This window comes from Dermacentor albipictus, unplaced genomic scaffold (genome assembly GCF_038994185.2).
Source record: "Dermacentor albipictus isolate Rhodes 1998 colony unplaced genomic scaffold, USDA_Dalb.pri_finalv2 scaffold_475, whole genome shotgun sequence".
Taxonomy (NCBI): domain Eukaryota; kingdom Metazoa; phylum Arthropoda; class Arachnida; order Ixodida; family Ixodidae; genus Dermacentor; species Dermacentor albipictus.
In genome coordinates, this window is record NW_027226029.1 from 7,501 (window position 1) to 17,500 (window position 10,000).

Genomic DNA, 10,000 nt, shown 5'->3' on the forward strand with positions numbered 1-10,000 from the left:
CGCGCGTCACGAGCGGGAGCCGACCGGCAGCCTCCGGCCCTTTCGGGCGCGGTGGAATTTGCCGCGGAGGACGGGAGAGTGCTTTAGGCCACGGTTCCTTCCGTACTTGGCAGCCGCACCCTCAATACCGCCGGTTCCATGACCGACCGAGCGCCGCACCGTTCCTTTAGTACTTGGGCAGCAACAAAGTCGGGTCGTTACTCCACACTCGCCGCAGGAAGCGACCGGCAGCCGCCAGCCTTTTCAGACTCGGCAGCGTTTGCCGCGGAGGACGGGAGAGCGCTCGCACCACGGTTCCGTGTGTACTAAGCGGCAGCGGCATTAGCTCTCGACCGTCAGTTCCTTGACCGACCGCACGCTTCGCCGTTCCCCTCGTACTGGGCAAGAGCAGCAGGTCGGGTCGTCTTACTCCCATTCCGCGCAAGAGTGCCGAGGCGGACTTCAGAAAGCCCACCCAACAGTGTGCGTTACGCCGTTTCTACCCGCGGGCGCGGCCAAGCCAACCGTCCAAGGTTGCAGCCGGCGTCCACTGGGCGCAACAAATTTGGCACGGGGCGCCCTTCGAAATTCGGGCAATCCCCGGCATGTTCGGGTATAGCCGTCCCCGCGTCCAAGCGGGGCCAGCGGCGGAAAGCGTCGGGCGCAGCGAGCTGCTTCACCCACACGGGGTAGAAACAATGGCGCTCGTCACCCTCGAACAATCCGGTAATGATCCTTCCGCAGGTTCACCTACGGAAACCTTGTTACGACTTTTACTTCCTCTAAATGATCAAGTTTGGTCATCTTTCCAACAGACCGGCGCAACCGAAAGGCCGCGCCGGACATCGGTCCGAAGACCTCACTAAATCATTCAATCGGTAGTAGCGACGGGCGGTGTGTACAAAGGGCAGGGACGTAATCAACGCGAGCTTATGACTCGCGCTTACTGGGAATTCCTCGTTCAAGGGGAACAATTGCAAGCCCCTATCCCAATCACGAAAGAAGTTCCACGGGTTACCCAGTCTTTTCAGACAGGGATAAAGACACGCTGCTTCCTTCAGTGTAGCGCGCGTGCGGCCCCGGACATCTAAGGGCATCACAGACCTGTTATTGCTCTGTTTCGTGCGGCTAGGAGCCGCTTGTCCCTCTAAGAAGGTTGTAAGGTGCTGGGAACCCCGCACCTATTTAATAGGCTAGAGTCTCGTTCGTTATCGGAATTAACCAGACAAATCGCTCCACCAACTAAGAACGGCCATGCACCACCATCCACCGAATCAAGAAAGAGCTCTCAATCTGTCAATCCTCCCAGTGTCCGGGCCGGGTAAGTTTTCCCGTGTTGAGTCAAATTAAGCCGCAGGCTCCACTCCTGGTGGTGCCCTTCCGTCAATTCCTTTAAGTTTCAGCTTTGCAACCATACTTCCCCCGGAACCCAAACACTTTGGTTTCCCGGAAGCTGCCCGCCGAGTCATTTGAGTAACTCAGGCGGATCGCTGGTTGGCATCGTTTATGGTCAGAACTAGGGCGGTATCTGATCGCCTTCGAACCTCTGACTTTCGTTCTTGATCAAAGAAAACATTCTTGGCAAATGCTTTCGCAGTAGTTCGTCTTGCGACGGTCCAAGAATTTCACCTCTAGCGCCGCAATACGAATGCCCCCGTCTGTCCCTCTTAATCATTACCTCGTATTCCAAAAACCAACAGAACAGAAACGAGGTCTTGTTCTATTATTCCATGCAAGTTTATTCAGGCGACTCGCCTGCGTTGAGCACTCTAATTTTTTCAAAGTAAAAGCACCGGCCTTCTCGAGGCACACAATGAAGTGCACCAAGAAAGGACCGGCATGATGTTCAGTCCGAGCCGTCGCATCGGGTAGATGCACTACTCGTCTGGAACTGAGATCCAACTACGAGCTTTTTAACCGCAGCAGCTTTAGTATACGCTATTGGAGCTGGAATTACCGCGGCTGCTGGCACCAGACTTGCCCTCCAATTGATCCTCGTTAAAGGATTTAGAGTGTACTCATTTCAATTACGGGGCCTCAAAAGAGTCCCGTATTGTTATTTTTCGTCACTACCTCCCCGTGCCGGGAGTGGGTAATTTGCGCGCCTGCTGCCTTCCTTGGATGTGGTAGCCGTTTCTCAGGCTCCCTCTCCGGAATCGAACCCTGATTCTCCGTTACCCGTAACAACCATGGTAAGCAAGTAACCTACCATCGAAAGTTGATAAGGCAGACACTTGAAAGAAACGTCGCCGGCTCGTGGCCATGCGATCAGCACAAAGTTATCCAGAGTCACCACACAATACGGGCCGAAACCCGATCGATCTTGGTCTAATAAAAGCACCCGTCGCCCAAAGGGCTTCAGGCTCACTGCATGTATTAGCTCTAGAATTGCCACAGTTATCCAAGTAGGAAGAAACGATCTAAGGAACCATAACTGATTTAATGAGCCATTCGCGGTTTCGCCTTATTTCGGCATGTACTTAGACATGCATGGCTTAATCTTTGAGACAAGCATATGATTACTGGCAGGATCAACCAGGTAATCGTTCAACTGCGCGTCCCGCCTGTCAAGCAGGCCGGACGCCGTTTTTGCGATGCCGAGGCCACCTTCAGGCGCCCCAGCACGCTTCGTTCTTGCAAAGAGTAGCACTTTGCACAGTCCGAGACGACGGCGTTCGAGCTCGCTACGGCGCCCTCCCCGAAGGGCCGGGTATCGCCACGCGGCAAGAAGCACGCAACATTCTCGATAGACTGGTTGTGTCGACTCGATCACGGCTTGCGGTTTCTCTTGAGCCCGCAGCACAGGTGGACCGACCGACACTTGCAACGTAGCCGAGACGGCAAAGCCGCCAGGCGACGGGTCACGCCCGCGCCTTCGGCGCTTTCGCATTTGACTCGTCCGAGGACGATGCGGAACACAACTCGATATCGTGGAGAAAGCGTCGTCCGACAACCAGCCCCTAACGCATCAAGCGGATGAGGCTGCAGACGTCAGCTGTGGGATCCACGGGAGCGATACCGGGGACACGCTTGACGGGCACGAAGCCCGCCGCATATCAAACACCCAGGTCGCTTTTGGGGGCGACTGCTCTCTGGGACCCCCATATAATAGCAGCGATAAGTTCCCAAATCTCCATGGGGCCGTACTCGTGCCACTTTCGACGAGCGTTTGGCGAAAATCGTGCCGCCTCGCAGCGCCGCGAGCGAGATGGAAAGCTTACGTCGGCAGCGCAATGCCGAAGTCGTGAAAGCGCAGCGCGTCGACCGAATGCGCGAACGGCAATCTCTCGCCTATGGACAGCGCGGTTTCCAGAACAATCGCCTTTCTGTGCCCCTACGGGGCCGCACGCTAGCGCGGCCCTTTCGCCGTTTCCGAGCACGAGTGCGACCGGCGCGGGCGGCGTGCTCGACACCCCGGCTGACGCCGTTTCGGACTTTGTCTCTTCGCGCGCTCGCGCCAACGCCGCGGCAAAACGACGACCTCTGCGCGGTTCTTTCCCGGTTCCCGGCGTGCTATAGTGCAGCCAGCCGGACGGTGGCGACGACTCAGTCGCGGCCGTGCGGTGGCTTGTACGCCAAAGTTGCGTGACGGGCGTCGAGCTCCCGCCGCGGCCCGGCTCAGGTGGTTTCGGACTTCTGTCTCTTCCGAGCGCTCGCGTCGTCGTGGGCACGATTCTCGAGTGCGGAGCGGTGCGCGGACACCACCACGAACACGCGCAAGCCGAAAACGGCACTACGGTACAACGTCGGCCAGGGCGGTACGGCCCCCTTATATGAGCAGCGATAAGTGACCAGATCTCCACGGGGCCGTACTCGTGCGACAAGGCGGCGTACTGCGCCGAGCCGAGCGCCAATATTTGGCCTTGGCACGGCCGATTTGAGCTCTCGCGATCGCCGCGGTACCGCCGCTCACCGATTCAAGGCACGCTAGCGCGGCCCCTTCGCCATTTTTCGAGTAAGAGTGCGAAAAGCGCGCGCGGCGTGCTCGTCGCCCCGGCTGACGTAGTCTCGGACTTAGTCTCGCTCACGCCGCCCCGGCTGACGTCGTCTCGGACTTAGTCGCGCTCACACCGCCCCGGCTCACGTGGTTTCGGACTTCCGTCTCTTCCGAGCGCTCGCGTCGTCGTGGGCACGATTCTCGAGTGCGGAGCGGTGCGCGGACACCACCACGAACACGCGCAAGCCGAAAATGGCACTACGGTACAACGTCGGCCAGGGCGGTACGGCCCCCTTATATGAGCAGCGATAAGTGACCAGATCTCCACGGGGCCGTACTCGTGCGACAAGGCGGCGTACTGCGCCGAGCCGAGCGCCAATATTTGGCCTTGGCACGGCCGATTTGAGCTCTCGCGATCGCCGCGGTACCGCCGCTCACCGATTCAAGGCACGCTAGCGCGGCCCCTTCGCCATTTTTCGAGTAAGAGTGCGAAAAGCGCGCGCGGCGTGCTCGTCGCCCCGGCTGACGTAGTCTCGGACTTAGTCTCGCTCACGCCGCCCCGGCTGACGTCGTCTCGGACTTAGTCGCGCTCACACCGCCCCGGCTCACGTGGTTTCGGACTTTCGTCTCTTCCGAGCGCTCGCGTCGTCGTGGGCACGATTCTCGAGTGCGGAGCGGTGCGCGGACACCACCACGAACACGCGCAAGCCGAAAACGGCACTACGGTACAACGTCGGCCAGGGCGGTACGGCCCCTTATAAGAGCAGCGATAAGTGACCAGACCTCCACGGGGCCGTACTCGTGCGACAAGGCGGCGTACTGCGCCGAGCCGAGCGCCAATATTTGGCTTTGGCACGGCCGATTTGAGCTCTCGCGATCGCCGCGGTACCGCCGCTCACCGATTCAAGGCACGCTAGCGCGGCCCCTTCGCCATTTTTCGAGTAAGAGTGGGAAAAGCGCGCGCGGCGTGCTCGACGCCCCGGCTGACGTCGTCTCGGACTTGGTCGACGCCCCGGCTGACGTAGTCTCGGACTTAGTCTCGCTCACGCCGCCCCGGCTGACGTCGTCTCGGACTTAGTCGCGCTCACACCGCCCCGGCTCACGTGGTTTCGGACTTTCGTCTCTTCCGAGCGCTCGCGTCGTCGTGGGCACGATTCTCGAGTGCGGAGCGGTGCGCGGACACCACCACGAACACGCGCAAGCCGAAAACGGCACTACGGTACAACGTCGGCCAGGGCGGTACGGCCCCTTATAAGAGCAGCGATAAGTGACCAGACCTCCACGGGGCCGTACTCGTGCGACAAGGCGGCGTACTGCGCCGAGCCGAGCGCCAATATTTGGCTTTGGCACGGCCGATTTGAGCTCTCGCGATCGCCGCGGTACCGCCGCTCACCGATTCAAGGCACGCTAGCGCGGCCCCTTCGCCATTTTTCGAGTAAGAGTGGGAAAAGCGCGCGCGGCGTGCTCGACGCCCCGGCTGACGTCGTCTCGGACTTGGTCGACGCCCCGGCTGACGTAGTCTCGGACTTAGTCTCGCTCACGCCGCCCCGGCTGACGTCGTCTCGGACTTAGTCGCGCTCACACCGCCCCGGCTCACGTGGTTTCGGACTTGCGTCTCTTCCGAGCGCTCGCGTCGTCGTGGGCACGATTCTCGAGTGCGGAGCGGTGCGCGGACACCACCACGAACACGCGCAAGCCGAAAACGGCACTACGGTACAACGTCGGCCAGGGCGGTACGGCCCCTTATAAGAGCAGCGATAAGTGACCAGACCTCCACGGGGCCGTACTCGTGCGACAAGGCGGCGTACTGCGCCGAGCCGAGCGCCAATATTTGGCCTTGGCACGGCCGATTTGAGCTCTCGCGATCGCCGCGGTACCGCCGCTCACCGATTCAAGGCACGCTAGCGCGGCCCCTTCGCCATTTTTCGAGTAAGAGTGGGAAAAGCGACCGCGGCGTGCTCGACGCCCCGGCTGACGTCGTCTCGGACTTAGTCGACGCCCCGGCTGACGTAGTCTCGGACTTGGTCTCGCTCACGCCGCCCCGGCTGACGTAGTCTCGGACTTGGTCTCGCTCACAGCCGCCCCGGCTGACGTCGTCTCGGACTTAGTCGCGCTCACACCGCCCCGGCTCACGTGGCTTCGGACTTGGTCTCTTCGAGCGCTCGCAGCCAGGTCGGGGCCGACGCCGACGTCTGCGTGGGGCTTCAACGATTCCCGGCGCGACGCAATGCAACTGCGCGCAGGATGCCAGCGACTCCGCCGTGGCCGTGCGGCGGTGTACACGCAGAAGTTTCGTGAAGGGGTATCGAGCTCCCGCCGCCCCGGCGGACGTGGTTTCGGACTTTAGCGCTCGCAGCGATCTCGCGGCGATCGCTGACGTCTGCGCGGTTTCAGGTGTGCTACGATGCAGCAGTCTGCCGCACGACAATTTACGGAAGCGAGTGCATTCCGCCCCGGCGGACGCGGCAGCGGACTTTGTGCCTGCGGGAGTGCTCTTGTTGCTGTAAAATTTGAACGGGTGCAGCTGCGCGAAGCAAGTGTACACATTTTCTCTCTCTCTCTCTCTCTCTCTGCCTCTGAGGCGACTGTAATTTTAATTTAAATGCAATTGGAGGCGGGAGCAACCTGATGAGAGTAGGCGGACTTCGGCACACCTTGTAGTTTAGAAATTGTTTTCAAGCTTTGAGGACATACACAATCGCGCCATCTGCTTTCCCCGTCTCTTTGGCACTTCATAGTGTGTGCAGCATGCTCTGCATTCCAAAGAAACGCGCCTGTTTCTCCCCCTCTCTCACGTTCTTCTTGTCTTTCTTGCTGCTCTTGTGAGAAGTTGCTATGCTCTTTACTCGCTGTAAAATAGAATGCTTGCGCGAGCCAACAACTTGCGTGTCTTTCTTTTTTTTTGTTGTTGTTGTTTTTTTCTCTCTTCCCAAGACGTTTCTGCCATTATTCACTAGCTCTCGTTCTTAGTATGCAACGGAGCGTTAGCTCGCGCCATCTACCTTTCTTTCTGTATGGCGAAGGCCGTAGGTTTTCCTAGTTCCGCACACAGATGGCGCGGATGCGTTTTCGCGCCAGTTTCGAACGACCTCGCTGTACACATGTTTCTCATTTAAAAGTTTCAAAGGGGCTTGCGAAAGGGCGTGGTCCTTTTTTCTTGCGCAAGGCTGAGCTTTCCAGCTGTGCTTAAGCTATGCTAGCATGTGTGCGTATGTGTGTGTGTGTGTGTGTGTGTGTGTGTGTGTGTGTGTGCGTGCGCGCGCGCGCGTGCGTGCGCGTGCATATGTGTGCGTGTGTGTGTATACACGCACACGGTAAAGATGATGGGGTAGCGCTATTTCTTTCTTTCTTTCTTTCTTTTTTAACAACACCTGTGCTCCACATGGCGATCTTCCTGCCCTCTATGTTTCCGGTTGGAAGGAGTGCGCAGCCTTTTCTATATTTATTTATTTTTTTTTTTTCATTCTCTTTCATTCGTACATGAGGCGCGCTACCTAATTCTAGCGGTCGAATCGACACGTTGCAATCCGTCCCGGCCTGTGCCGTATGAAAACTTTCAGTGGGCCTTGCGGTAAATAAAAGGAAATGAGGGAAATGCGCGTAGTGTATTACACTTGCGCACGGGCTTGAAACGAAGGCCTCAAAGAAAGCCGCCTTGAGCGGTCGCATTCAGACGGAAGTAAGCATTCCCCTTGCGCGTGTTTTCCGCTCGCCTGTTCCGTTTTCTACGAGGTTGCCTTCGTTGGTTTTGCCTTGCGAACAAGCTTGCGCTCGGGTCTCGTTTCTACGCGACGGCGTTTCGTTAACAGTGAAAGACTGAGGCGTCGCGAGTTGATTCGCGAGATAGAGAGCATAGAGTCTCTAGACGGGCTGGGTTTTATAAGATTGCCCACGCTGTTGCTGAGGTTACCAATGTCGCCAGGGCACCCACAAGGCAGTGGTACAATGGAGTGAAGTGAAAGACATCGCTTCTCGGCCTTTTGGCTAAGATCAAAGTGTAGTATCTGTTCTTATCAGCTTAATATCTGATACGGGTTCTATATGGACCCACGATATTAAACCTATTTTTGGAAGTTGGCGGAGTGCTTGAAGCCTGCTTCACCTCCGCCGCAGGTCGGCCCGGTATTGCACTACCTCCGGGATCGGCCCCCGCTCACTTAGGTGAGACTTCATTCAATCAAAATGAAGAACACAAGCTCGAAGCGAGCACTCACGTGACACGCACCATTCCCATACTATACGCAACGATGCCGGTGTTTCTGAACGATTGTCTGCTGTAATGAGCCACTTGGGGGGGGGGGGGGGGGAAGGGTGATTAGCCGTGGGTTTTGCAATCAATGTAAGTCCCACTCAAAGCCAACACTGCATTTTGGAGTTCACTATCGCTTTGATCCGTAAACGACAGCAAGCTCGCCCTGCGAAAATCCGCTGCCCTAGTGGAAGAAAGGTTCCCTATGAAACAAAAATGGAGTGCCCGATTTCCGGCAACATTTTCGCTGCAGTGGGACCGAGCGCCTCGAAAACAAACTTGTCGTATGGCCAAGTGTGGCGAAATATATTCAAGGGTTCAGAGGTGCCTCAGCTTTCCAACCTGTATGTTATGAATACCTGTTGCTACCTTTTCGTCATCATCATCCTGCTGGCTACGACCACTGCAGGGCAAAGACCTCTCCCATTATTCTCCAAGCACCCCGGTCACGTGTAAGCCCGGTCACGGTCGCCGTCTAGTGCCTGCGCCCTTCCTAATCTAATCTGCCCTCCTAAATTTCCGCCACCCCGTGCTACGCTTCCCTTCTCTTGGAATTCAGTCGGTAACCCTTAATTGATGATCTTCCCCCCACATTGCATGCCCTGCGCACGCCCATTTCTTTTTCTTGGTTTAAACTAAGGTGTCATTAGCTCGCGTTTGTTCGCTCACCCCCCGAATCTGCTCTATTCTTATCCCCCGTAGCGCTACACCCATCATTCTTCTTTCCAAAGCTCGTCGCGTCGCCCTCAGTTACCCTTCGGTAATCCTTAAGGTCCTTCGTTGCGGCACTCGCGGCATCTTTCTCATTTAAATAAGGCTATTTCGTTCAGTTTTGGGGGAAAACTCAATGAGCTAGGCGCGATTGTGTCCCCGGCGCCGCTCTCAACAAGATGGCGGCGCCCAGGCTTTTTGCCTGGTGGTTCGGCTTGACGCAGAACACGCCTGCAGGGCAGTGAAGCCGCATTGAAGGGGCAACGAGCGGCGCAGTGAAGCGCATGCTCGGGCGAAAAACGCGAACATCAGCCAAAAATACAACCAAATGGCCAAATACGAATTTCCGTTATGGGAAATTGGAGTTCAGTTGGCGCGTTGCGCTCGCCTAAGGTAAAGAACATAAATGCGAGTGCCACATCAGCCAAGTCAATGCTGAGGATCGCGTATCATTTCTTATTTATTTTTCCCCTTGCCTCCTGGCCTGCGTGGCCCTAGCGCGCATGCCCACGAAAGTAATGCAATAAGGAAAACGCGAAATCATGCGGTGACGGCTGTATCATATCCATTGTGCGTGCTTTGTTCTTTTTGGACTACAGTGGTGTGCGTTATGAGAAAGTTTCAGTGACCAGCGAACCTATATTTAGAACCACATTTACGGTTACTGCTAACAAGCTGCGGGTAGGTGTTTTTTTTTTCTTTCTTTCTTTTTTTCGCTACCAACGATGGGTTATCGCAACCGCGATCGGTTGTGCTAGACGCGTTCTTGCCAAACGTTGGCTCTATACGCGACCCGTGACGCGTGGTCGGCACATTCAAGCAGTCCATTGCAAACCGTTCCAAGAAGAAGGATGCTAGCTCCACGTTCCGCCGGGAGCGCTAGTTCGAAGATTGTACTTTTAGACCCTCGAGGAAGCACCGCCATCCCACGTTTTCTATAACGCGCTAAGACTCAGAGCGACAGCGACCACTTGTCTTTGTCAATATCTCGGACACACTTTTTTTTTTTTCTTTAATCCAGATCGTCAGACGAGCCCGCGTTCACGCGCACTCGCTCTCTCCGATAAGCAGGGTAGCTCGGTTGGGGTGTTGTAGGGCCTCGCGCATGCGCTGCTGAGTTCGTC

General features: G+C 56.8%; 2 non-coding genes across 2 annotated transcripts; one reads left to right on the plus strand and one right to left on the minus strand.

Moving 5' to 3' along the window:
• Positions 1-706: 706 nt before the first annotated feature.
• On the minus strand, positions 707-2,521 carry LOC139054005 (small subunit ribosomal RNA). Its single transcript, XR_011510958.1, has one exon. It is a non-coding gene; the product is annotated as a small subunit ribosomal RNA (ribosomal RNA).
• A 5,359-nt stretch (positions 2,522-7,880) lies between these two features.
• LOC139054004 (U2 spliceosomal RNA) lies at positions 7,881-8,072 on the plus strand. Its single transcript, XR_011510957.1, has one exon. It is a non-coding gene; the product is annotated as a U2 spliceosomal RNA (small nuclear RNA).
• The last annotated feature ends 1,928 nt before the right edge of the window (positions 8,073-10,000 follow it).